Genomic DNA, 27,942 nt, shown 5'->3' with positions numbered 1-27,942 from the left:
AAAGGAAGGTTAGTAGAAAAGGAGTGAGGCAGTATCATTAAAAATAAATAAAACATTTTACAAAATACAATTTTATTTTTTTTCAAAGCAAAGGAATGGACTTCCCCTGAATTATGATGAAAAGCTTTATCTAAAGTTAATATATAACTTTTTTTTGTATAGGAGAAACACTAAAAACTTTCTTAACATCAGAACATGAAGCAAGGAAGCTCATTATCAACATTATTATTTTACTGAGTACTGGGAATCTTAGCAAAAAAATGAAATTAAGGAAATATGTATATACACACAAACATATATATATATATATATATATATATATATATATATATATATATATATATACAAACATATATATAATACAAATAGAATACAAGAATTTTGACATATATTGATCAAATGGTATACTTAGACAATCTTAGAGAACAAACAAGATTTATCATTAAAATAAATCATTTTAGCAATTTATGAAGATACAAAATAAGTAGAAAAGATCAATAATATTTCTACATAATTCTTTTTCAATAAACAGAATCGACACAAAGAAATTGTCATTTATAAATTATGTTTAAATATCTGAGAATTATGTTGACAAGATATTGGGTGTACAATGTTGACTATCACTAACTCCTGTGTAAGTCTGTCCTGGAAGCACATGAATCACATTCCAGAACATTCCTAAGTCTTTAGGTCTAGGCAAGGGTGGTAACTGGAATTCCAAATGTGTCTACTTGTAGTGTTGGGGGGTGTGCAATTGGCTAGAAGTCAGAGGCACTAGGCCCAATTTTTGCCTGTGTATGTTGACTTACTTCACTAATTTTGGGTTATGTACTCCATAGACTTCAGCTTCTTCATCTGTAAAGAAAAGGTATTGAATTAGGTAGCCTTCAGGATTCGTTCCACCCCCTAGCACTATGATTTTATTAATTGCTGTTTAAGCTCACTCCTTTAAAAAAAAAAAAAACACAACCTTGGGGGCAGCTAGGTGGTGCAGTGGATAAAGCACCGGCCCTGGATTCAGGAATACCTGAGTTCAAATCCGGCCTCAGACACTTGACATTTACTAGCTGTGTGACCTTGGGCAAGTCACTTAACCCTCATTGTCCATCACAAACAAAACAAAACACAACAACACAACAAAAAACTCCACAACACTTAACCTTCATTATCCCCTGGAACAAATAAGAAAATTTAAAATTGTCCTTAATTCCATGTGATGTTTCCAGAGTTAAAGTGGTCGAATCTTGGAGGGTTGGAAAAGGAGGTAGAAGGTTCTCACTTATTTAGTTTTTAGATCCACCATATATGCTTATATGGCTGTCAAAATTAGAAAAGTGAGATTGTTGTCTAAAGATCAATGCTGGACATTGGTGAACAGGAGAATCTTTGATTAATTCCAGAGGTATTCATGCAGGACTACTGATAAGAATCAGAGCTATCTTGTCAGGCTACTCAATTTTAGAGGATAGCTTTGATACTTTTGTTCACTATGTACAGTGATAGATAAAACTGGAAGGGGGAAGGATTTGGACCTCCTTCCCTTTGAAGCCACTAAACTTGTAAATATAGGTCTGGAATTTATGCCTGCTTGGGTGTTTTGCTTTTTTGGTTTAAATGAATGGAGAATATTGTCGTGACATTCCATTGTCCAGGTTTTGCAACTACATCTGATAAACAAGGAGTGACTTCTGGGAATAACCTTTAGGCCTCTGCTCAGCGGTAGCTAAGAGAAGGACTTGACTGACTACAATGCCACATTTATACATGAACTTGGTAGGGAATATGAGATAGGGTCTCACATCTATGAAAGAAAAGAGCTAAATCTGAGCCCATACTCCCTAGAGTGGTAGTTTCATTAAATAAAAGTAAAGTATCTTACAGGAAAGAGTGAGACCCCAAAATGTTGGGGTCAGAATAATGTTTGTATTTGTTCTTGCTTATGCCTTTGAAGTAAATGTCCCTAATTGATGTTTTTTTTTTTTCTTACCTAATTGATTTTTAGTTTATAAATGGAAATGAGATGCTAGCTGGTCACTAGTATCTAACAATGTAGGAGAAAACACAATAAGTGAGAGCTTGAGCTGATGTCAGTAGAAAAAAGACAACTATAACTATTCAGAGTACCCTAGAATCATAAGGAAGGTGTTACAGCCTGGCTCTGGGAGAGGTGACTAAAAAGCACTTGCTACATTAGTAAACACTCAGTATCTGCTTCTAGAGAAAAATTTGAGGAGGTTAAGGATAAGGTGGCATTAGTAAAATACCAAATCTAATGGTTCTAGAGCAATACATTAAAGTTGTATTTCTCCATTCCTTTTGGTCAATGGGATCCCTCTATTAAAAGAGAATACCTTTTAGAGGCATTAAATATAATTATATGGCAAAACCCAATTAATATTGTATTTTCCAACTCTCTCAGAATAATAAGATCCTTTGGTGGTGATGGGGGGTGGTAGTGGTGGTAACAAGACTCCAGTAGTGCCTTTAGTCATACTCCCAAATAACTTCATGAACTATGAAGGACATAAATTTATAACCACTCATCTCCAGCAATAGTTTTTTGAGGAAGGATTCTGCAAAAATTCACTGATGTTGATTAAGTTCCTTCTGTCAAATTCCTCTTAAATTCTACCATAATAGCTATACTCTGGGCCTCTGAAGTACTAGTGAGCTTTGAGAGCCAATAATAATAGATATGACATTGGTGTCGATTTTTAGTTTTTCCAAAACTACTTTGTGAAATAAAATTTGTATTGTTTCTTTAGAAAAGTATGCAATACTAAAGTGATGTTTTTAGCACTCATTAGTCCAGTGATAGTGCATTCATTGAGACAATACCTTTGATAGCTCTAATATAAACTATAAGAATAAGATGGGGGGGGCATAGCTAGGTGGCACAGTAGATAAAGCACTGGCCCTGGATTCAGGAGGATCTGAGTTCAAATCCAGCCTCAGGCACTTGAAACTTACTAGCTGTGTGACCCTGGGCAAGTCACTTAACCCTCATTGCCCTGTTCCCCCCCCCCCCAAAGAAAAAACATGGAGAGGGGAATTTCTATACTATAACAAAAACCTGCCAGAGAAGATTGATTTTGACTTTCTTTTATCATTTAACAATTCAAGAAACATTTATTAAGAGTTTACTAAGTGACAGGCACTGTGTTAAGTTGCTTACATGCTGAGGTTACAAATAGAAACAAAGTTTCCTGGCAAAATATTTTTCTTGTAGATTTCTACAACTGTTAACTTTAAGATTCCTGTTTTCAGAATATTCCTGCACTGAGGTTCATCTTTGCTTTGAATGGTTTAATCAATAATTCTTACACAACCATGTCTTATTGACAATCACTGACAATCAGCATAGAAGTGGAAAGAACCTCTTGGGGACAACTCATTATGTTATAACTGTCTCACCATAAACATAGCTATAGTGTTTGTGCATGTGTTTATATTGTTTAAAGCAAGAGATTAGAATTATTTTCTAGTAAGAAAGAGACATTCACGAAACTGTTAAATATTTGAACTTGGAGTTTAAAAATGCTACAATAGAATTGGTTTTCCTAAAAAAAATTTTCATTTTCAGGTTGGTGAATGAATTCTCAGATTCATGCATTCAATTATCCCCTCTAGGCTAAAGGTCATACAGCGAGTTGAGATTTTTATTAAAGCTCTTAGTGCACATTTTCTCATGATTTCCAATTTGAATACTTGGCATTGCAGTGATTTGCTTTGCATTACACAGATGTCCACTTGAATCTATCAATTTTTATCCACTCCTAAAATGTTTTTACAAATTTGTGCAATCTTCTGACCAAGCAGTTTAGGCCCCAAATTGAAGAAAACTGTATTAAAATATACGAGCTGATTATGTGAAGAGGATTTGAAAAGATAGAGTAATCAGTGGAATCATGATTTTTCTAAACACATCAGAAGTTCAACAAATGTGAAGATTTCTATCTTCTGTCAACTGTTGTAACATCCTTTCAAATCCACCCTTCCTGCTTCATAGACTTAATAGGTATAAGATCCCTAGATAAGGCACAAACTCAGTCGGTTTCTTCATCAGTAAAGTAGGAAAAAAAATCACAGCAGTAATATTTATTTTACATTATTGTAAGTATAAAATTAAATTACATATAGAAAGCAATTAGCATAACATAAGGTGCATCACAAATATTATGACCATTATCATTACATAATGCCTATCCTGATTACTCTTTATGTTATATAGTTATTGAGTTCTAGGTGGTTATGATCATGGGACCAATCTTTTCAGCATTCTACCATGCTGAAAAGACTTCATATATCGTCCCAGAAAGAGACTGATATTGCTTTCTGAAGACCATGCTAGCTAAGAATGAAGAAGCTCTTCTTCAATAGTGTGGCTCTTTGGTCATTATTTTTGGCAACCTCTAAACCAAAGGAACAAATAGGTGACACAATGGGTTGAGTGCTGGCCTTGGAGTCAGTAAGAACTGAGTTCAAATCTTAGTTCAAATATTTACTAGCTGTGTGACCCTGGGCAAGTCACTTAACCTCGTTTGTCTCCATTTTATCTATAAAATGAGCTGGAGGGGAAAAAATGGCAAATCATTCCATTATCTGCCAGAAAAAGCCCAAATGAGATCACAAAGAGTTGGATGTGAATTTAAATGACTCAACAACAACAACGACAACGACAACAATAACAATGAAAATTACAAAGTACTCTCTGATTCTTGTTTCCCTCTTTTTCTTCTATAATAATAGCTACAGAGTGGTGGCAAAGGAGTCAGAGGGTGCTAGGACAAACCAGGTTTTTAGAATGCCTATAAACTTTAATTAGTTTACTAAAAATGAGATCCTCATTCAATGACATCATGCTTAAGAAAGTGGACTTTATTAGATTTGACATTATATCCATAAAAGGATCTAGAAGAAGAAAAAAAAAATTGCAGTTAATACAAAAGATGGCCCACAGCTTTTCCTTGGAGAGGCAAATAAAGGGGTCAGTAGAGTTTGTTTTTGTCATGCATCCAAAGCAACAAGAAACACAATTTCATTGGACATTTAATTATATTGTCTGACAGTATTCTTGCTAAGCATTTATTCACAAAAAAAAGACCACTGTGAAAATAACTGTAGTTTATATTTTAAGCATCTGATTCAGAGAATAAAGAAGTAGAGCAATACTATGATGAATACTCAATAAGACCCACTAAATTAAATCAAATATCTGTGTTAGTGCTAGATTATGTCAGTGCCAATATGGGAATAAATGAGCATGTGTGTGTGTATATACAGATATAGGCATTGATATATAGATATAGATATACACACAAATATATATATATATACACATACACACACACACATATATACACACACACACACACACACACACACACACATATATGAAAATAAGTTCTAGAATATCAAAGGAAATGAGGGAAAGAAGTAGAGAAGAAGGAAGAATAGCACTTTCAGACCTCAAACCATTATAAAGCAACAGTTATCAAAACCATCTGGTATTGGATTTTTTTTTTAAAGAGATAGACTAGATGAAGAAGCAGAAAGATGAAAATTCAATAACCCAATGTTTAAGAAATTGGAAAAGGGGCAGCTAGATGGTGCAGTGGATAGAGCACTAGCCCTGGAGTCAGGAGTGCCTGAGTTCAAATCCAGCCTCAGACACTTAACACTTGCTAGCTGTGTGACCCTGGGCAAGTCACTTAACCCCAACTGCCTCGCTAAAAAAAAAAAAAAAGAAAAAAGAAATTGGAAAAGATAAATTACCTAGGGAGAAAAAAAAACCTCCCTATTTGATGAAAAACTGCTAGGAAATCTGGAAAGCAGTTTGGGAAAATTGGGCTTAGATCAACACCCTCTATCACATTGCACAATACATTATAAATGGATACTTAACCCTAATGTCAAAAGATCACGTTAACAACAACAAAAAAAGATAATAAACAAATCATATACCTCTCACAACTAAGGGCAGTAGATGTATTCTGTTTTTTTGGGTTTTTTGTTTTGTTTTGTTTTTGAGGGGCAATGAGGGTTAAGTGACTTGCTCAGGGTCACACAGCTAGTAAGTGTCAAGTGTCTGAAGACGGATTTGAACTCAGGTCCTTTTGAATCCAGGGTCAGTGCTTTTATCCACTGTACCACCTCACTGCCCCCAGGAGATGTATTCTTATCCAAATAAGAGAGACAATTACAAAAGCAAGAATTAATAATTAATTATTGTAACTGAAAAGTTTCTACAAAGACAAAATTAATGCACCTAGGATAAGAAAGGAACTGGTCAAATGGACTCCAATGAAGAGTTATGAGATAACACCCCAACTAACCTCTTTAGATAATTTTTCAATGTATTGAAATGATGTGCGGATATTTTTTTGTCTTTAAAGAATGCTACTTTTATGTAAGATGGCTCCCAGGGAGAAGGAGGAGGAGGGATACTTGGGATAACTCTGGTGATAAAAGTAACAGAACATTTCAATAAAAATTAATTAAAAAATAAATTAAATCACTGGAAAAATATATTGGAAAATATGGATAAGGTACAAAGAATGAGAAAAGCCTAACAATTTGTAGGTAACACATTAGTCTTCTGTCTATCTTTGAGAAAAATAATTGATACAGTACATGGTGTGGTAAAAATTATTTGGGGTAAAGATTAATATTCCCATTTTTAGCTAACTCATTTTGGAGGGGCCACACCTGGCCCACCCCGAGGTTATGAAGGCAGCTTTTTGAAGGACCTCCCCTTTTGGGGAGGGGAGATTGAATGCTCCTGGAAGGGAGGCAGGCTACTTCTGGTACTTGAACTCACTCTAGGTCTTTCCTACTGGGCCCTTGAGCTAGCGGCGCATGTTTGTGCTCTGTCTAGGGTGACTGCTATCTCTGCCCGAGCAACCTTAGACTGTTGGGCTGTTCATTTGTTTAGTGAGTTTAATTACAGAAAACCCTAATAGGCTGTTTAGAGTTAAGAGCATTTCTCTGTATTTCTATTTTCCTATTTCCTTATCTTTGATTTTTATTAGTTTTACCTTTGTTGTTTAATTCCCAAGTAATAAAATCTGATCCTTTTGTGAACTAAAGTTTAGAGGCTCCTTTCTTATTGGCCTGGGAGAAAAATCTAAAAGGGGCTGTTCAGAGGGGAGGGTTAAGCCTTAAAGGTCTCTCATATTTCTGGGACCCCAATATTAAGGCCAGTCAGCCAAATAATGCTCAGTATATCAAATTTTGGCCCTCACAATGGCAAGCAGGAAATAACATCATAAAAGTGAAATTTGTTATAATTAGCACAAAAGGAAATATATTAATGAAGTGAAATCCACTCCTTAATCAACTGTGCCATTACATGGCTTATTTGTAAGGTCAAAGATCAAAATTATCACAAAGAAAAGAAAAAAATAAGGGGAAAAAAGATATGACACCCAAATTAAACAACTTAATTTTAACTTTTTTACACATATACAGAACTTTTAAAATGTAATATAGAAAGTATAGGACTCAAATACAAAATATAATTTCATATAATTGAATTAATATAAATTGCCCTAACAAAGGGATCAAAGAAGCATAAAAAGTACTTTAGCAATTCATATTTGACATAAATATGTATATATGTGTATATATGTGTGTGTGTGTATATATATATATATATATATATATATATATATATATATATATATAAACTTTTTTTACTTATTAACCAAGTTGAGAAATATGACTTCCAAGTGCAACAATATTTTGGAATTAAAGTTATTTTGTAAAATCTTCTGGATCATATAATATTCTAATAAAATAGCACTTTCTAAAATAGGGAGAAGCAATTTAGGCTAAAACCAGGCATATGCTGGCAAGTAACAATCAGCACTCTGAAAACCCATAACATCCTTTAAAATTTAATCTACATTATTAATGTATTTTCTAAAATTTTATTGTCTACATAGTCAAGAAAATGACAAATGAAGCCTTGATTTACAACATTTGCTGATTCAGAGGTGTAAATATTCACACCAAAAATTTAACAATTGGCTCTACTGAGTTGTAGGAGCTGGCTCCAATACAACCCTAAAATGAATGTAAAGAAAGCTTGAATAGAAAACCAAATTAACAAAGTTATTTAAAGAGGACAAAAATACAGAAATTAAATCTGAAATATTTCTTTTAAATAACCAGGTATTTTCACCATCAAGAACATTTAATGACACCATACTTTTCACAGGTCTATTTGTAGAATTTTAATGCTGATGGAAGAGATTGGGGTGGTGGTGGTGGTAGGAGTAGTAGGAGTGGGAGTAATATCCTGACATTCCCAGAAGCAAGTGTGTCAGAATATAAGCTCCTTGAGGGCAGAAAGTTTTATATTGAATTGGATGGATTCTCAGTGCAACTGCCAAAGGGATGCACCCTGTAAAAGCTCATCTACATTGACAAATGATATGATTGAGCTGTTACCATTTTTCTACATAAGCACAGCTTGTGTTTGAAAAATATCAAATGCTTTTACTAATCTTCGTGATAAAATTATTCTGAATTCAGGAACAGTCTGATGCTGTAAGAAACATGCTGTGGGGTGGGGCAGGGTTGGTTTAATTTAAGAAAGGCATCAATTAAACTTTTTTTTAAAGGAAAATAATAGATGTGACTATTTTTCACAAACCCATGGGCAAGGTCATGTATATATTGAATATCTGAAGTGAATTAATTGAAAATAAGAAAAATATATAAGATAGCAAACTCCCAATGTGGCTCTTAGGGCTGGCACTCCTTCCATCAACCCAGATCACAGTCTATCTGTGTGATTAGGTAAATCCTAGAAAGTTGCCTGAGGCTGATAAAGGTCAAGTGCCTTGGCTTACACATTTATACCATTGGGAAGTGCAAGAAACAGAATTTTACATCAATTATTCATCCTGACTCCAAAGTCCAACATTCTATTCATTTTGCTATATTTCCTCTATTAAATAAATATTTAAAAATTCCATCTTAATAAAAGTTTTTTGTTTGCTTTTGCCTAAAATTTTCTGAATACCATTTGTATAAGAGTTATTGTATTAGAGTCATTGTTATATAACATGTTAGATTTTTCAAAGCATTTTCCTCACAATGCACGTAAAAGTTAGCCAGTGCAAATAAAGTGATATTCATTATCTAGATAAGGAAATTAAGGCTCTGAGTGTTTAAGAGATAAAATCAAAATCAAGTAGCTATTAAATGGTAAAGTTTTGACTTGAATCCAAGTATTTTGTCTTCAATTTTTCAAGATTTTTTTTGCTAGATTGTAGTGCATCATAATACAATTAAACTATCTGAATGATCTTATATCTCTAAAGACAAGCACTACATTTTTATGTGTTAACAATGAAGCTTGCAGATAAACCATTCTACTGATAAACACCCAGAATGTTGCTTTATAGTGTCATTATCTCTTAGGAACCCTGCTGCCCTGGGTAATAGTATGAATTTGAAATAAGAAGACCTGGAATCAACTCCATTTTTAAAAACGTATTTCCTATGTTATTTTGGCCAAATCAATTAAACTAAGTATTATTATTATTAATAATAATAACAATATTATTTTAAAATGAGACATTTGGACTACATGATCTCAAAGGTCCCTGTCTAGCACTAAATCTATGATTCTATCACCTATGAAAATGGCTGGTTTCCTGGGCACTCTCACTTATGTCCTCAACATAACTACAATAGGTATGTGACTACTTATGAAGGACACTAATTTCTTGGTTGTCAGTTAAGGTGTGATGTCACTAGGTCATTTTGGCTCTTAGTAAACTACTTTTTCAAACTATGATAAGAGGCTTAAAATATAATATCCATGTGCTTTCTAGATTCCCACTAAGCCCATGATAGACTACAGATGTATTTGGGGTCATGGTGAAGGCAGACTGGAATTGCAAAAGATCATTTGCAAAAGAATTTCCCATCCCCTTCTTTTTTTAAAAGATCTCCATGGCTTTACTCAGCAAGAGTGAAAGTCTTCAAAAGCTAAAGTAAGATATTGCAAAACAACTAGTCTTATTGCCACTGCTGTAGTTCCCTCAACATAGAGTGATAGGTGAAAATATGTTTTGCATTTCTGTTTCTGAGGACAACATGTCCCCAAAATCAAAGAGGAAGCCGTATGAATAGGTACCAAATTGGGTATATCTTTCTGTTTGTTTGTTTTTTTTTTTTTTCCGGGGGTTGTTGTTCTTATAACCTAAAGATCTAACAACAGCTGTCTCTTCAGATAGCCTAAATCAATAGAATTGTCAACCACAGCAGTGCTTTCACAACAATAATTTGTATATAAGGTTTTTAGTAACATGATAAGGTACTTCATCTTATCAAAAATAGCAGTAATCACCATGAACTTGATTTAGGGTTTGTTTGTCAGTCTTTCTTGGCAATAAAATAAAAAATCTTTGGTTATTGTAAATGAAAATAAACTGACCTGGTTATCCCTTGTACTTTATTTAGGAAAAAAAAAATCTCACAGATTGTTTGTATTTTTGCAGGATTTAATTTCAAATTAATATTAACCTATGTTGAATACTGAGATATTTCATGGAGTGTACCACAATGTCCTGCATCCAATATGTACTAAATAAATGCTTGATGAATGAAATATTCTATAAAGGTTCAGGATCTTTGCCAAGGAACTACATTTGGTACACAGTAGGTACTTTTTCTTTTCTTTTTTTTCTTTTTTTAGTGAGGCAATTGGAGTTAAGTGACTTGCCCAGGGTCACACAGCTAGTAAGTGTTAAGTGAGTAGGTAGTTTATTAATGCTAGAAAGTGTCAAGTGTCTGAGGTGGGATTTGAAGCCAGTGCTTTATCCACTGTGCCACCTAGCTGCCCCCAAATAAGATATTTTAAAGTAAAACTGATGTTTGTCTATAGATCAGAGCCATAAGCAGGTGAATAAAGATATATTAATGGATAAAAGTAGAGATAAAAAATTCTAAAACTGAAGGATTTAGAGGGGGTGGCTAGGTGGCACAGTAGATAAAGCAGGGGCCCTGGATTCAGGAGGACCTGATTTCAAATCTGTCCTCAGGCACTTGACACTTACTAGCTGTGTGACCCTGGGCAAGTCACTGAACCCCCATTGCCCCACAAAAACAAACAAAGAAGAAAGACAATCATCTGAAAGTACCTGTAGCATCTACTACTTCATTTGTTGTAACTCAGCATGATTGGAACTGTTTTACAAAAGTGACAGAATTTCATCCTCAATATTTGTTTTATTAATACACAATGGTTGAGATTTACACAGTACTTTATAAGGAATTATAGATAGGTTATATGATCATCACAGAATATCTGTGAAGTAATTAGTACAAATATCAATATCATTATTTTTTATGAAGATATGGGCTTTAAGGGACTAAAAGATACAGGCACATATCTTCCATATAAGTGGAAGAACTGAGATTTTTTTTATCCAAAATTCAATGATCATTCACTGTATCACAGCCTCCTCACATGCCTACATATATGCACCAAAGGTTCTTAGATTTATTTCTTTTTCTTTTCTTTTCTTCTCTTCTCTTTTTTTTTTTTTGCAAGGCAATGAGGGTTAAGTGACTTGCCCAGGGTCACACAGCTAATAAGTGTCAAGTGTCTGAGGATGGATTTGAACTCAGGTCCTACTGAATCCAGGTCTAGTGCTTTATCCACTGCACCACAAAGCTGCCCCCTGCCATTTACTCTTGTGGCAAATAAGAACAGTCAGACAGCCAGGTGGGACAGTGGATAGAGTGCTGGCCCTGGAGTCAAGAGGACATGAGTTCAAATATCAAATAACATACTTACTAGCTGTGTGACTCTGGGCAAGTCACTTAGCCCCAATTGCCTTAAACATCCAGGGACATCTCCAATTGTCCTGATATATATATATATATATATATATATATATATATATATATATATATATATATATATATATATATATATATATATATATATATATATATATAGCTTTCCACTCGACTCAGACGGCCCTGGAGGAGACAGTGAGATTGGTGACTTTGCACAGCCCTCCCTCGCTTAAATCCAATGCAGTGCAAGTCATGACATTACCCAGATATCATGGTGCTTCTAGAATGAAGGATCAACAACAACAACAAATAAGAACAACAGCTAAAACATTCCCCTCCCTAGTTAAACCTGACATGCCTTATCCTATTAATATATAAAACATCTATTGGAAGAATGGGCACACAATGCAATGGTGGTAAAACAGATAAAGAGAACACTAAACCACTATTCTGGTCGGAAAGCACTTGGAGGCCCTTCAGCTCATCTTCACTTGCTGCTGCCAGCTAGCCTTTGAGCCTAGAGTCAACTTTCTTCTCTGCTGCCAGATAGCATGCTCTTCTTAGAGTATGTCTATAGTGTGTGTCCTGCTGTTTGAAGTGCCTGTGACTAATCAAGTAGCTCTACTGGACCACCAAATATGGAAAAGAAGAAATAAATCACCATCCTTAGCAATTACCTCTCTGGGACTGGGCTCATCCTCTACTTCTGGTTGCTGGTTTTCTCTCTTTCCACGTAATAGATGGCTTTATGGTTTTCCCCCATAGGACCTAAGGGGCACGAATGTTTCTCTTGTTCAAGGGCGTGTGTGTGTGTGTGTGTGTGTGTGTGTGTGTGTGTGTGTTATATATGTGTGTGTATTGTCAGTAGCCTTCACCCAATAATTATCATAATTCTTTTATGTTGATTAAGGAATTTCCTCACACATTTTTTGGGGGAAAACTCATTAGCAACTCTTTTCAATTACATTTTTGTAATATGTATTTATATTGTCTTCCTGGTCTACTTTATTTGCTCTGTATCAAACAGCAGGTAGATGGCTCAGAGTATGAGCAACAGACCTGGAGTTAGGAAGAAGACCTGAATTCAAATCTGGCCTCAGAAACTCACTAGCTGGGCAAATAACCCTGTTTGCCTCAGTTTCTTCATCTGAAAAATAAGTTGGTGAAGGAATGGGAAACTGCTCCAGTATCTTTGCCAAGAAAACCTGCAAAATGGGTTATGAATTGACAATTGACAAAATAACTAAAGAACTAAAATAAAATAAAATTTAAAAAAACTACTATAAGTTATGACTGTAAGAGGCCTGCTTTATTTGCATTTTTGGTAGGGCATATTATCCTGTTTACAATTATTTGTCAGCAACTTCTAAAACCTAAAAATTATTTCAGCTAACTCCTAGTAGAACTTTAGGTGTGATGAGGTACCTTTCTTTGAGTCAGTACACACTTTCTGTTGAAAAAAAACTATATAGCAACAACTGGAAACAAAGTAGTTATCTATTACTTGGAAATGATTTAACAAATGTGTTAGATGAATTAAATGAAATGTCATAAAACTGTAGAAAATTTTGTATATATGAATTTAGGAGAAACATGGGAGATTAATGCAGTAACCCCTAGTAAGGGATTGGATAGCAATAAAATCCATCAGGATTTTAGTTCTCAGTTTGAGATAAGAGAAAAAAAAACTAATGAGAGATTAGACTTCAGGAAAAGGGTAAGGCCAGAGATTTTAATGTATGGCTACAATAAGTATTTGAAACTATTATGCTCTAGGAAAAGGAGGACAGTGGAAGGGAAAGTTGGTTGTGATCCCATGGTGGTGACATGAGACTAAGGTAGTAACTAGTGTCTACCACAACTTCCCTTCTCTAAGAACATGAGATATGACATTATCTAAATGGATAAGCTGTGAGGTGCATGTGACTGAATTCTATAAAGGATGCCCAAAGGCAGGAGCAGAGTGAGAAATGAGCCATCCAGTGAAGAATACAGGTCAGAATTTGCTCTTGTGTAAATTAACTTTTGTTTGTGTTTTCTTAAATTTATTCTATAAAAACACAGTTGCTTAATTTAATATTATTTCTCATAAACACACCTGTGGTTAACCCTGCCCTTTTATTTCTGAGTGCCCCTTTATTTTTGGATATTTGGGAGAAAATAAACCATTATGGACTAGAATTGTCTGGAAAAGTAAAACAAACTTCCTGGAGGAAGTATGCTTAGAACTTGGGGAAAAAAAGATGAGAAGTATTTAAAAAGAGAAGAGAGGAAAGGAATCATAGACTAGCTGAAGAGTTTGAAAATATCCCATGGAAGAGAATTCATATAGGACTCAGTAGTTCGGGGTTGTAATCTAAGCTCTGTCACTACCTAGCTGTGCAACACTGGACAATTCACTAATGACCTTTGAACCATAATTTCCTTATCTTTAAAATGAAAAGGTTGGACTAATCCCTCTCTAAGTTACTTTCTAACTTTAAGATTCTATATTTCTATGTATTACACATAGAGAAGAAACTAGATATTGGCCTCACTGAAGAAGAATGTGTTGGGAAGTAGAAGGAAATGAAGCTGGATAAATACATTAAGTCATATCATGAAGGGACTTGGAAGCAAATTCATAATCTATCTTTTGTCCTTTCAAAATAGAAGAACAACTCAAATGACCTCAGGCTTACTACAGGGCATCCAGACAAAAACATTGAGTTACTCTGATTCATTGCTCATCTCTAACTCACAAGAGTTCTGTTTGGATTATTTGTTGGCTCTTCAGGATGGCTATTACTACCTTTATCTTTTGCTCTTAAAAGGAAAGGTATTTTTGTTAGACTTCAAAAATAAACTATAAGTAACTTTGTTCAAATGTTACCATATTTTTCTGCGTCAATTTCATTTCTTTTTTATAGCACATGAGATTGCCACAACTGCCCTCCACTCTAAAAAATTCTTTAGTGCAAAATAACCTTTGGAGTGAAATAAGGAATTCTCCCAACAGAGATGGACATTAGCCTGTATCCTTTTTAACAGGAATGGTTTCATAGAAAAGGATATCTTTCCTTATTTAACATTCCTCCCATAATATGATCACCTGGGGAAAAGAAATATGAAGAAGGAACAGTATTTACTAAAAAGGGAATGACCCAAAAGCTCATTCATGAACTGATAAGTCAGTCCAGATTTCACTAGTTGCTTTCTACCTCCCCTCAGCTACACTAGAATCACAGTCTTTTCTATTTAATGAATTTAGCCTGGGAAATGGTTACTTATTTTAACCAGATCATTTTATAACTGCTTGAAAAGTCCACTCAATCTGGATGTCAGTTCAGACCTAGATCCATACATTTTCTGAATGTCCAGTTTCCTCCAAGGTATCTCAGCCTACAGCCTAATGTGAAAGTTAATTTCCCTGAATTTTCTCAAGTCTTATCTTCATAGGAAGATAGGACACAATCCTAGTGATGGAATAATCATCTATTCCCCTGGAATTTCCTATTGCTCATCTGAACCCACAAGACTGATACATTGAGAATGTCAGTGTTTTACTTCCAAGGTTGTTTTTACATGCATAATAGGCAACTAAGAAATGTTTATAACTGAATGAAAAATGTAAGGAAATTATTTTGGAGCTTTATTAGAATTCCTCAGAGTTTTGTAATTGAAATTAAATTATTATCCCAGAAGTTGATATAAAGCTATATAATGTTACCCATAATAAGTAAAAATCATTATTTCATGATTTGTTATATATGCTAACTCACACATTATTGTCACTGTAGGTTATCTTTTTAGTTGTTAGAGTAACATACAATTCTTTTAAGGCTAACACTAAGGGATATATTCACAGGGACACATTTGGTCAATATACTAATTAAACAGCCCCTTCAAGGTCATCTAATTTTCTTTTAAATCACAGATAGATGTTCTTATTGATCTTTATGGTGATAAGAGTAAGAATATGCCTAGGTTGGCAGGTGTTTGGGATGTGGGAAGGGTGATTATAAACTACAGGAATGAACAATAATGCTAGTCCATTAGAAAACATATTATTGACTTTGCTTATTAGAAAGCTTGAAACAGCAGAAATATGTAATGACTCTTCTTCATTAAATGACCAAAAGGGCAATTTATTTATTTACTCAATTTTAGTAAATTTACTATAATACTACAACCTCCTTCTTTCCCTTTTATCTCTGAGCTGATTTCATTGGAGTGGAGACCCCTTCCATCAATGCCTCTTTACCTTAGTAAAATGTGTATGTGATTTTCTGTAGAAAAAAGCAAATTATCACCTGGGGGACAACCTTCTAGTGATAAACTGGCCCATACTTAATAGTCCTCAGATTATAAACATATAATCTCAAAGTTTTCCTGGCTTGCTAAGTCATAGAAAGGTGGGAAAAGAACTGCAATCCTAATATACACATAATAATAGGAGTCAGAATCCAGTGCTCTATCAGCCAAAAGTGGGGACAGTAATAATGGACATCATATAGAGCAGATTGTAGCCTAAAGACCAGTTGCCTTATTGAAATAGTATCTGTATTCTACTCCACCTTTCATGGGTTTCAAATGCCTACTAGATATAAGCTGGGGAAGTCAAGGTAGACTTTGAAAAGAGGAAATGCTTCCCTCATTTCTTTTTTGCACAGTCTACTCCTTGTTCCCTACTCAATGTCTTGAAAAATGTAATACATTCAATGTAACTACTCCAAAAATACTAAATTAATGTCATTATGATGCAATAAAACATTTAGGAGTACCAATATGTATTGATACTTTGTTCTCCTTTATATCTTTCTTTTATAGCCAAACTCCAAGAAAATAAAAGCAACCTAAACTCATTATCTCTATTTCCTAGTCATTTCTCAACCCCTTGAAGGCTAAACTCACCACTCTCAATGAAAAAGCTTTCTGTAAGGTTAGCAATCGTCTCTTAACTGCTATACCAAAGAGCCTTTTTTTAGTCTTCATTCAGATTGATCCCTCTCTAGCTTTTGAAACTGTCGCCTACCTCCTTCGCCTGCATACTTTTAATCTTCCTTGAGTTTTCATGACATTGCTCTATCCTGATTCTACATCTATCTCTTTAACTCCTTTCTCAGTTTTCACTACTAGAGCTTCATGTCATCCCCACTGTGAGTTGTATCCCAGGGCTTTATTCTGATCCCTCCTTTTCTTCTTTCTGTCCATTTTGTCTTTTGATGATCTCATCAGCTTCCACAGATTAAACCACATCTCTTTGGAGATGATACTCAAATCATCTTATCTAGTTTTCATTTTTATTTTGAGTTCTAGTCTTGTATAACTAACTTCTTGTTGAACATCTCAACCTAGATGTCATTTAATAATATCAAACAATATGTCTAGAAGTGACCTTCCTATCTTTTTTATTTATAAATGTTTCACTTTCCAATATCCTCCACTTAATAGAACCTGCCCTTCTAGCAGAGAAATATAATCAACAAAATAAATCAACATGGTGGCCATGTCTGACAATGTAGGTCTTATTTTAAATTAATAGTCAATTGCTTCTCAACTGAGAAAAGAGGTATATGTTGAAAAAACAACTCTAAAATGAGAATCAGTGGTAAAATTGATCAAAGTTCTTTTGCAATTGTTTCTTTTTGTGATTGTGATAATCATTTAAGTTGTTCTGTTTCTGTTTATAGAGAGAAAACTTGACAGTGGAAAATGCTTTATTTGGGGGGGTCAAATAATGTGGGTTCAAATTCTGATTATGTAAATTAGTATAAATTAGTTGCAACTTTACTTTTTTCTGTGCATGTGCTGTATCACCATGGTGAATCCAAGTTCTTGCCAGCAGAAATTGTTTCATTCATCTACCACAATTGTCATCTATAGTAGGCAATTAATAAATGTTTATTGAATTAAACTTTTATTTGGGGAAAAAAGGAATTCTTTGTAACTCTTGTATTTAAAGATGATTCGACTTAAGGTGCCACCATTTCTATTTGTAGATGTGACTGAAGAAGTCATGTGATTCCCAGGCCTCTTCTTTATAAACACTGTTCTGTGGCTGCTATTTATTGATTTTGCTAAATGAATTATTAAGATGGGTGTTTTTGCCATGCCATCTGCCCAATATCTTAGATGAAAAAGATTTTTAAAGTACCACATTATTAAATAATTATTAGAAGTAATTAATACACATGCCTTTCAAAGAAGCAAAAATTGACCTTACTATAATTTCTCTTACTTGCTTCTGACCAATCCAGAGGCAAGCTCATATAAAATCCAGTGTGCTGCCAATTTGAATTATTCTGAATTGTCTTTTTAAGTTCTACTTGACCTCTTTCACCTCTTCTTCCATTCCATTAATTTATATTTTTATATAAAAAGAAACATTTACAACATATCTGATAAAAAGGGTTGTTTTTCCCTTCGAGATCTATTCAGTGGCTTGTGAGAATAGTCTCATCTCATTTTAAAAGGGGCTTTGGATAGACAATACTGCTCACAGGGTTGACTTCCCAAAGCAAATGCAAAGTTATGTTGAAATGTACATTGAAGTCAATTCTAATAACCAGGCAGGAATCCAGTAAAAATTCAATCCTGAACAATCATGTTGCTGAGTAAAACCTATTTTGTCAGATCCCCTATTTCTGTTTTCCAAGACAATGTCCCAAAACATTAAAAAAAAATAGGACATCTATTTTTCTTTTCTTTTTCTTTTTCTTTTTTTTTTGTTTTGTTTTGGTTTTTTGGGGCAATGGGAGTTAAGTGACTTGCCCAGGGTCACACAGCTAGCAATTTTCAAGTGTCCGAGGCCAGATTTGAACTCAGGTACTCCTGAATCCAGGGCCGATGCTTTATCCACTGCTCCACCTAGCTGCCCCCAGACATCTATTTTTCACCTGACCTGTGTGTGGAGGTGATATTGTTGTAGAACACAATAAGGTTGCAGGAGAGTAGAGAAGGTAACACAAGAAAGTAAGGATTTAATAGCATATACTTTATAGTAAAATCATTGAAATTATTATGAATTCTAGAGACTAAATTATAATATTAAAGATACTACCTTTATTTTTTTCAACAGCACCAAAAAGTATATCATGCCTTTATTCATTCAATAAAATATAATAAATGATAAGGGAGACACAGAGATGAATAAATTAAATTAAATGTTATGAAATGTATTAAATGCCAATTATAGTTTGGCAGTTAGGCAGCTAGGTGTCAGAGTGAATAGAGTAATGAATCTGGATTCAGGAGGACTTGAATTTGAATATGTTAGACACTTTTTATCTGTATGACCCCAGGCAAATCAATTACACACTACCTGATTCCTCAGCTTCCTCATCTATGAAATAGTGATAATAATAGCACCCACCTCCTAAAGTTATTGTGAGGCAGCTATGCTGTTTCTTCATATAATTCAGTATTCTGAGGACTATCAAACTAGAGTAGAATTTATCTTTCCACCAGGCAAAGAGTAGTCCATGCTGAAAAAAAAAATTCTCTGATAGCATCAGCATTCCTGCCTGAATGAACAGAAAATATTTAATAAGAACAAAATAAAAGTGAATCTTTATGAAGAAACAAAACCCATTATAAAAAACAAACAAGGGGTGGCTAGGTGGCACAGTGGATAAAGCACCAGTCTTGGATTCGGGAGGCCCTGAGTTCAAATCTGGCTTCAGACACTTGACATTTACTAGCTGCATGACCTGGGGCAAGTCACTTAACCCTCATTGACCCACTAATAATAATAATAATAATAATAATAATAATAATAATAATAATAATAATAATAATAATAATAATAATAATAATAAAAATTTTTTAAATTAAAAAATAAAAAAAAACAAACACCAAGGTTTAAAAGAGCAGGAAATTCCAAAAAAGAGATGTGGTACTTACAGTCTAGGAAGCATTGTGAGGTTGGAGATAAATAATTAAATTAATTCTGTCCCGGAAGAACTTAGAGGTAGGCACAGAAAGTCAAATAGCATATTTTGTTCCCAAAGATCACTTCATAAGAAGATCAGTGAACCATCGCTGAGTGATGCAGATCATTATTATAGTTATAATGGGTAGGAGATTCTTCCTGTTACACCTGGCTCCCATCACTAAACTTTTACAATATCTCTTACCTGTTCTATACCACTCCTGTAGGAAGTCATGTAACCTCACATTGCCTTAGGCATCTTTGTAAGACACAAAGGTGCAGAGAAGGTGTCAATCTGCATTGGTGAAGGGATTGTCCTTACCCAGGAGTTCACTATAACAATGAAATCACAGGTCTAATCTCCATTATATTGTACAGATGTGTTCATTCAAAAGTAGTTTCAAATAAAGAGCTGAACAAGCTGAAAATAATATGTAAACTAGATAATTTTGAATTATTGATTATAATTTGCAACCTAAAGACAGTGAATGATTGAAGGGGAGCTCAAAGAGACCACCCTATATAGTAAAGAAGGAAGAGTAATATGGACAGAAGAAAGCTTAATTGCATTGTGGGAAATACAACAAAGCAAATTGTCAGCAACAATGAGTTTTAGATCATGACATCATTATTGTAGGCTATCTTGTGGTACAGCTGTTTCTGTCATATTACTGATATTGATATTTGAGTCCAGGTAATATTTGAGCATTATAAAAAACAACAACAAATTTTCCAAATGTGATTTGAATGAACCAAAAGGAATAAATATAGAATAAATAACAGGAGAGTATATTTGTTATCTTTATATGTCTTCTCAAGAGAAACAATTACTGACAATGTTTATATTTTATGATTGATTTTTGACAGGGAATATACCAAAAGACATCAAAATTCAGCATTCAAGCCTTATTCATACTACTCTTCTTCACTAACTCTACTCACTCATTAAATTCATTTAACATGTATTTATTACATGCCAACTAAATATAAGGTATTATGCTAGGCACTAAAGATACAAAGACAAAATTGAAACAGTTTCTGCCTACAATGATCTTCCATTGAAAATGAAAGTTCATAATATGTACACAGACAAAATATACTAGAAATTACAATAACAATAATTATAATAATACAAAACATTTCTGTGATGCTTTGATCTTTACAAAGCACTATCCATGGGTCCACAAATTTAGAGCTGGGATGATATTATAAAGGTATGTTACATCATTTGAAGCTGACAATAACCTCCTTATTTGTTATAATCCATTTTATAGAAGTAGAAACTGAAACTAAGAGAGGGTTAGTAATTTGTTTGTTACTATCTATAAAGCCAGTAAGTAAAGGAGGCAGGATTTGAACTCAGATTTTCTTGATTCCAGGTCCAGCAATCTATCTACTATATCAAACATTTTATTACTATTATTATTATCATTACTAGTAGTTAGGAGCAGCAGCAACAGTAGTAAATTATATTTATGATGTAAATGCAAATTCATTTCAGTGTGTGTGTGTAGAATACTAAGGTGAGGGGAAGGGAATAAAAACTTTCATAATGCCTGCCATTTGCCAGGCACTGTGCTAAGCACTTTTAGAAATATTCTTTCATTTGAGACTAACAGCCACAGAGAAAGGATATATACCAAAAGCATTCTTACAAAAAGTGGCACCAACCTGAACCTTAAAGTGAGTTAGGGATTCCAAGGTCAGAGGTGAGGAGGGAGAGCACAATAGGCATGGCAGGCAGGATACGCAAACACAGGAAAATCAGACATGTAATGACATATTTAGGGAACAGCTTGCCTGACAGTTCTGTTGATATGTAGAGTAGACAAGTTGCAATAATGTGAAATAAGCCTTATTTAAAGGTCATTAAGTGTTGAAGTTAGGAGTTGGTAATTTGTCCTCCAGGCATTTGGGAGCCAATTAAATTTTTTTATTAGAGGAGTTACGTGTTCAGGCCTATGCTTTAGGAATATCAATTTGGTGTTACCATGAAAGAGGGGAAAGATTAGAGGTAAGGAGACAGGGAAAGAAACTATAACAGTGTGTATGAGTAATAATAAGTTTTGGGAACAGAATAGTGGTTATGTGAATAAAGAGATAAGGCTGAATGTGAGAGATGCTAAGGAAAAATTAATTTATGGTCTGATGGGATACAGGAGGTAAAAGTGATCAGAAAATTAAGGAAGATTTAAGGTTAAAAATAAGGGTGACAGGAAGGATGGTGGTGCTCTCAAAAGAAATAGGGAAAATGTGCAGCTCAGTAGATAAAGCACCAGCTTTGGATTCAGGAGGACCTGAGTTCAAATTTGGAAACAGACACTTGACCCTTACTGGCTGTGTGACCCTGGGCAAGTCACTTAACCCTCATTGCCCTGCAAAAAAAAAAAAGAAGGAAAAAAAGAAAAAAAAGAAAAGAAATAGGGAAATTAAGAAGAGGGGTGAATTGAGGAGGAAAGATGATTCGAGTTTTTGATACATTGAATTTCAGGTTCTCTTTCACATATGTTGATAATTTGGTTCATATCAATATAATCATTATAATTAGGTTTATATCATTAAGCACTCATGAAGTACCAACTATGTGCAAAGATCCAAAGGAAAAAAAAAACAGTCCCTGCTCTCAAAGTGCTTATTTTCTTCCAGGAATAAAAACACACAGACACACACACAGACACACAGACACAAAGACACAGACACACACACACATTTCAACAGTCATGGGGCTAGGAGAGATTAATGAAACATAAGCTTCAATAGTCTGTCCCATAAAGACTATGGATCTTGTACTATTTTCTTAGTTAATGTAATCTTGATAAACAGTTTAAATATACTTCTGGAGGCACTGTTACCTGTAATGTATGAAGAGAGACTGTGAGAAAAATAAAAGAAAGGGCTTAAAGAACTTGTCTCTTGAGAGAATTGAATTTCACCTTTATCTTGGAGGGGGGCAAGGAGCGCTATAATTCTTGAGGAGAGACCTTAATTGATATGTTGAGAGAATTAAATGTTGAGATTAAGTATTCAGAATTGAGAAGAAATTTTTAAATTGAGGAGAAGTTATTAATAACAGTGCTAATTTTCAAAATGACACTTTGGCTGTCACATCCCTGAGAGTCAAAACATTATAAATAATCATGTGTGTGTTTTTATTAGAGTTAATTCAGTATAGCTAGCAATAGAACATACAATATAATAGAGTATAGCCAGCAGCATTGATCTGTTATTCTCTCTTTATGTTTATATATATATATATATATATATATATACACACACACACACACACACATATATGCACATATAGCATCATGTCATACTTTTGTAGTATACGGTGATTATATATATATATATATATATATATATATATATATATATATATAAACATCTAGGTTGGTGGCTATAATACTTATTAAATTGATCAAACAATAAGCAAATATTTAAATATTTATAATATTCTAGCTCTGAAAAAAATCAGAGAAAAAATTATATAGATGAGCAAACTTTTGGGAAAATATGCAGTTTATTAAATAAATCTTGTTTAATGAGTAGGATCAGAGCTCAGAATAATTGATTAAATATTGGGAAATGTTTCAATTTTTATACTTCTTATAGGAATATCCGAACATACCACTTTATTATCTTCAGAACTTGAGACAAAAACAAAAAAAAAAGAAAATGAGCCACTAGCAGGTAAAGAAAGCAGTGTTAAACAACATATAAATGTGACTGAAACTGAAAACCTGCAATAATCCTTTTATATACTGATCATAATCTATTGTATTACATTACTCTAGGCATATGTCTTTTGATATTTCAGGGATGTACAATATTTGTGTAGTCAGATGATGTGGGTTCAAATATTCCCTCTGGTAATTATAATTCATGTGGTCTTGGGCAAGTCTTTTAACGTTCCTGGACTTCAGTTTATGAAAAGATTGGACTATAGGGCCTCTGAGCCTCCTTCCAGATGTAGATCTATGATCCTTCCTAAGGAACTCTGCCCTTAAAATGTCTATGACGTGGTGCCTATGCCCACTGTACTATACATGGTGTACCTATCAGACACATACATGTTCCTGAGAGGAGTGAGAGGAAAGAGAATTAATGAACCACTATCATCTTCACTGGCTTAAAATGTGTTATCTTTTAGACCAATTTTTTCTTAGACTTCTACTTAAATCATAATGCACTCAGAATCCACTGTTGAAAAACCAATAGAAGCAACCAAAGGAGATAGAAATACCCAACATTACAATTATAGAAATGATAACATTGTCATATAATATTTATAAGTAAACTGTTGGCCATGACAGTAATCATACACAGTTCTAGGCAAGACATGCTGGTACACTCTGCGAGAGTATTTTCAGGGGTCCTTTCCCTAGAGAGGAGGAGGAGGATGAGGATGAGGACAAGGAAGAGAAGGAGGTGGGGAGAAAGAGGATGAGAAAGAAGAGAAGGAAGAGGATGAGGAGAAAGAGGAGGAAGAAAAAGAAAGAGAGGAGAAGGAAGAAGAGGAAGCTGTATATTGGGCACTGATATACTTAAGAGTAAATTCAGTGAAATATGTAATGAGTATTTTCATCAAGACAAAGAAAGAAATAAGACAGTCTATAGTGGTAAACAATTCATCCACTAGATTCTTACAATGATGTTCAATTAAAGCTTGTTGACCTAAGTCTCGTGCGATTTCTGCTTCACTTCTACATAGATGAGTTTTCTACCATGCTGTTGCCACAAATCAATTCATAAATAAACAGTTATGAAGTACTTGCTATTGCCATGCACTGTAACAAGATCCAGTGCAACAAATGATCTTAACTTCTCAGCTAAGAGTGACCAGAAAAACCCAAACCCTTTTCTCTTCCCCCTTGCACCTGCAGAACTGTGATTCTAAACATGAAGGATTGGTTATCATAGATTTCCATTTTAGGATCTGAGAGGGATAGAGTTAGACTTTTCAAGGGAATATTGAAATGGGGCATTTCAACTACCACCTGTGGGGGAGAGTGGGAGCAGCTAGCTGTTTCTCCTCATTTTAGTCTGGCTACTTAGCTAAAATAGAGTGAATCAGAAATTGCTAAAATAAGTGTCCTGTAATTTTCTCTTACAGGCAATCCCCATGTGACTCATCCTGTTTTCAGAGTCAAGACTGCAGTTTCCAACTGATTAATGGTGACCATTCCTTCACCACCTGGGGGTAGTTTTTGAAACCCTTTATTTCTATTTACTAGTTCAAAAAAAATTCCCAAAATACTTAAATGTTAGAAAAAATTAAGAAAAAGACAATTTTGTAAAATCAAAGGGTTTTGTTTAAATACCTATCTTTCTAAATATGTATATACATTTACAGAAGGAAATTGGAGTGCAGATACAGAAGGAGATAGGTATACATATATATATGTTATAAATGTGTATACACACACACACACACACACACACACACACACATATATATATATGTACAAGCAGCTATAGTCTAAGGTATTTTAAAGGGTTTAAAGTGTTGGTGCACAAAAATATATTTGACCTAAATTTTGGAAACAAAAGCTTTCTCTACAGGGTAGAGAATTGAAACAATGAGATCTTTTGTGGGGAACTGTTTTATGCTACTGTGAGCAACAAAGATTGGAGATTTTTTTAAAAAAAGTATTTGGATTGACTGTCTACATTAATCAAATATGATGGATGATTTTACTTAGAGTTTATATGATTATTGAACATTATCTGTGAGTAAAGCATTAGATGCTTCCACAGAGTTAAAAAAGAAAAAAATAGAATCTCTAATTTAAAAAAATTTACACTTTTCATGAATTAAATTATTACAAAATCATATATTGTTAAGTATCAGATAAAACTTCTCACTTCAAATCTCTGGGATTCTTTTCTCAGGGTTAACTTTGAGTCCTGGGACAACAGAGCCTTAAATCCAACAATGCCATCCTTTCTCCTAGATTCTGAAGATTACATTTGGATCTTGAGCACACTACCCAATCTCCTGAATTCACCTCCTCATTCAACAAAAGATTAACCGCATTTTGGGGACCTTATTTACTCAGTCTGACTCAGATTTGCCTTCAAGGTTCCCTGGGAGAGATAGGAACTAGTACCTGAAGGTTCTTCAGATTTTCACACCTGTCAACAGAAAATTGGTGGTACAATTTCTTCAATCTGGGTTACTGCTTAATGACCATCTTTATCATCGACCTGGTTGCTGTTCATCACAACTCAAACTTGAAACTCTGATGATTAAATAGTGTCACAAGTTCATTGTGGTCTTACCTACTCTATCAATGATCCATTTTCATCTCTAACTTGAATATATGTTTTAATACCTATTGCCTCCCATTTGATATCTTGGTCCAATGCTAGTTTCCACTCGAAGTCCTTGGATTTGAGTTGATATTTTAATGTTTCTTTTGGGGAGAGGGGACAACGAGGGTTAAGTGACTTGACCAGAGTCACACAGCTAGTTAAGTGTCAAGTGGCTAAGGCCAGATTTGAACTCAGGTCCTCTTGAATCCAGGGATGGTGCTTTATCCACTGCACCACCTAGCTTCCTCAAACCCCTTGCATTTGGAATCAGAGAATCTAGATGAAAATCCTCACTCTGGTCCTTAGTACTGTGTAATGTTAAACAAACCATCTCACTTTTCTGGGCCTCAGTTTCCTGATTTATATAGTTAGAGTATTGGACAGGGTAAAGAATAAATTCTCTTCTAAATTGACATATTATAATTACATTGCATTACTAGAATGCCCAATAGTTTCTTTTTCATTCAAGAGTGAATTGCAGCCTGACGGTTCTTGGGCAGGTTCTTGAATAACTGTTCATGCAGCATTCAGTAAACTCTCACTCAATTGTCAATTATAACATAAAATAAACAAAAAACAACAACAAAAATTAAGTATCTATTAAGTGAAGACATTGTACTCAGAGGTCCTCATGATAAAAGAAGTTAGGTGATGGTTTTTGCCCTAAAGTAATTTAATCAAATTGGTGGAATATGACATACATGTACATAAGTGATAGGAGGTACAATGGCCTGAGAGAGAGATTAAAAAATGACACAAATTTAAGGAAGTAAAAATCACTTTCTTCTGGAGTGGGATGAGACTGAATTCATCGACTCATTTGAGCAAAGTCTTGAAGGGAAGGATGTCAATATGCAAAAGTCAATGAAGAGAAGGTATTATATTCCAAAAAGGTCAGTCTGGCTGAACTGCAAAGTGAAATATATTGATATAAAGATTGTGATCCTTGATTTAGGTGAACATACCCCATCCTAGAAGGAATCATAGATTTTTATTTATTTCTTTTTTGACATAGAATAGAGTGTAGAGGCCATCTTGTCCTACCCTTTGTTTTACTTTTGATAAAACTAAAGTATAGAGAGGTTAGTTAAACTGCCAGGGTAAAATAGATAGTAACTGTCCATTGTAAGATTTGAACCAGGTATTTTTTTTCCATAAAAAGTATTTTTATTATTTTCTAGTTACATGTAGAGATAGTTTTCAACATTTGTTTTTATAAGATTTCTAGTTTCAAATTTTTCTCCCTCCCACCCTCCCTCCCTTCCCAAGACAGCAAGTAATCTGATATAGGTTATATATGTACAATCACATTAAACATATCTCTGCATTAGTAATGCTTTGAAAGAAGAATTAGAGCAAAAAGGAAAAACAACAAAAAAATAGAAATAGTATGGTTCAATATGCATCTAGATTCCATAGTTCTTTTTTTCTGGATTCGGAGAGCATTTTCCATCGAGAGTCCTTTGGAAGTATCTTGGACCATTGTATTCCTGAGAAAAGTCAAAGCTATCACAGTTGATCAATACACAATGTTGTTGATGCTGTGCAAAATGTTATCCTGTGAACCAGGTATTTTTGACCAATAGATTAAAGTAGCACAATGGATAGAATGCTCTACCAGGAGCCAGGAAAACCTAAGTACAAATCCTGTTTCAGATACCAAACAGCTACGTGATATTGGACAAGTCACTTAGCCTCTATTTGTCCAAGTTTTCTCTTCTGTAAAATGGGGATAGCACCTACATCCCAGGGTTGTTATGATGATCAAATGAGATAATATTTATAATGTGCTCTGAAGTCCTCAAAGTGCTATATAAGTATTAGATGATGATAGTTGTTGTGTCAAGATAATGGAATGTGATAGATGAGATTTAGCAGATACTCAGGGGCCC

Source organism: Dromiciops gliroides, chromosome 4 (assembly GCF_019393635.1).
Source record: "Dromiciops gliroides isolate mDroGli1 chromosome 4, mDroGli1.pri, whole genome shotgun sequence".
NCBI lineage: Eukaryota > Metazoa > Chordata > Mammalia > Microbiotheria > Microbiotheriidae > Dromiciops > Dromiciops gliroides.
The sequence above is the reverse complement of the archived record's forward strand: the minus strand, read 5'-3'. Positions refer to the sequence as shown.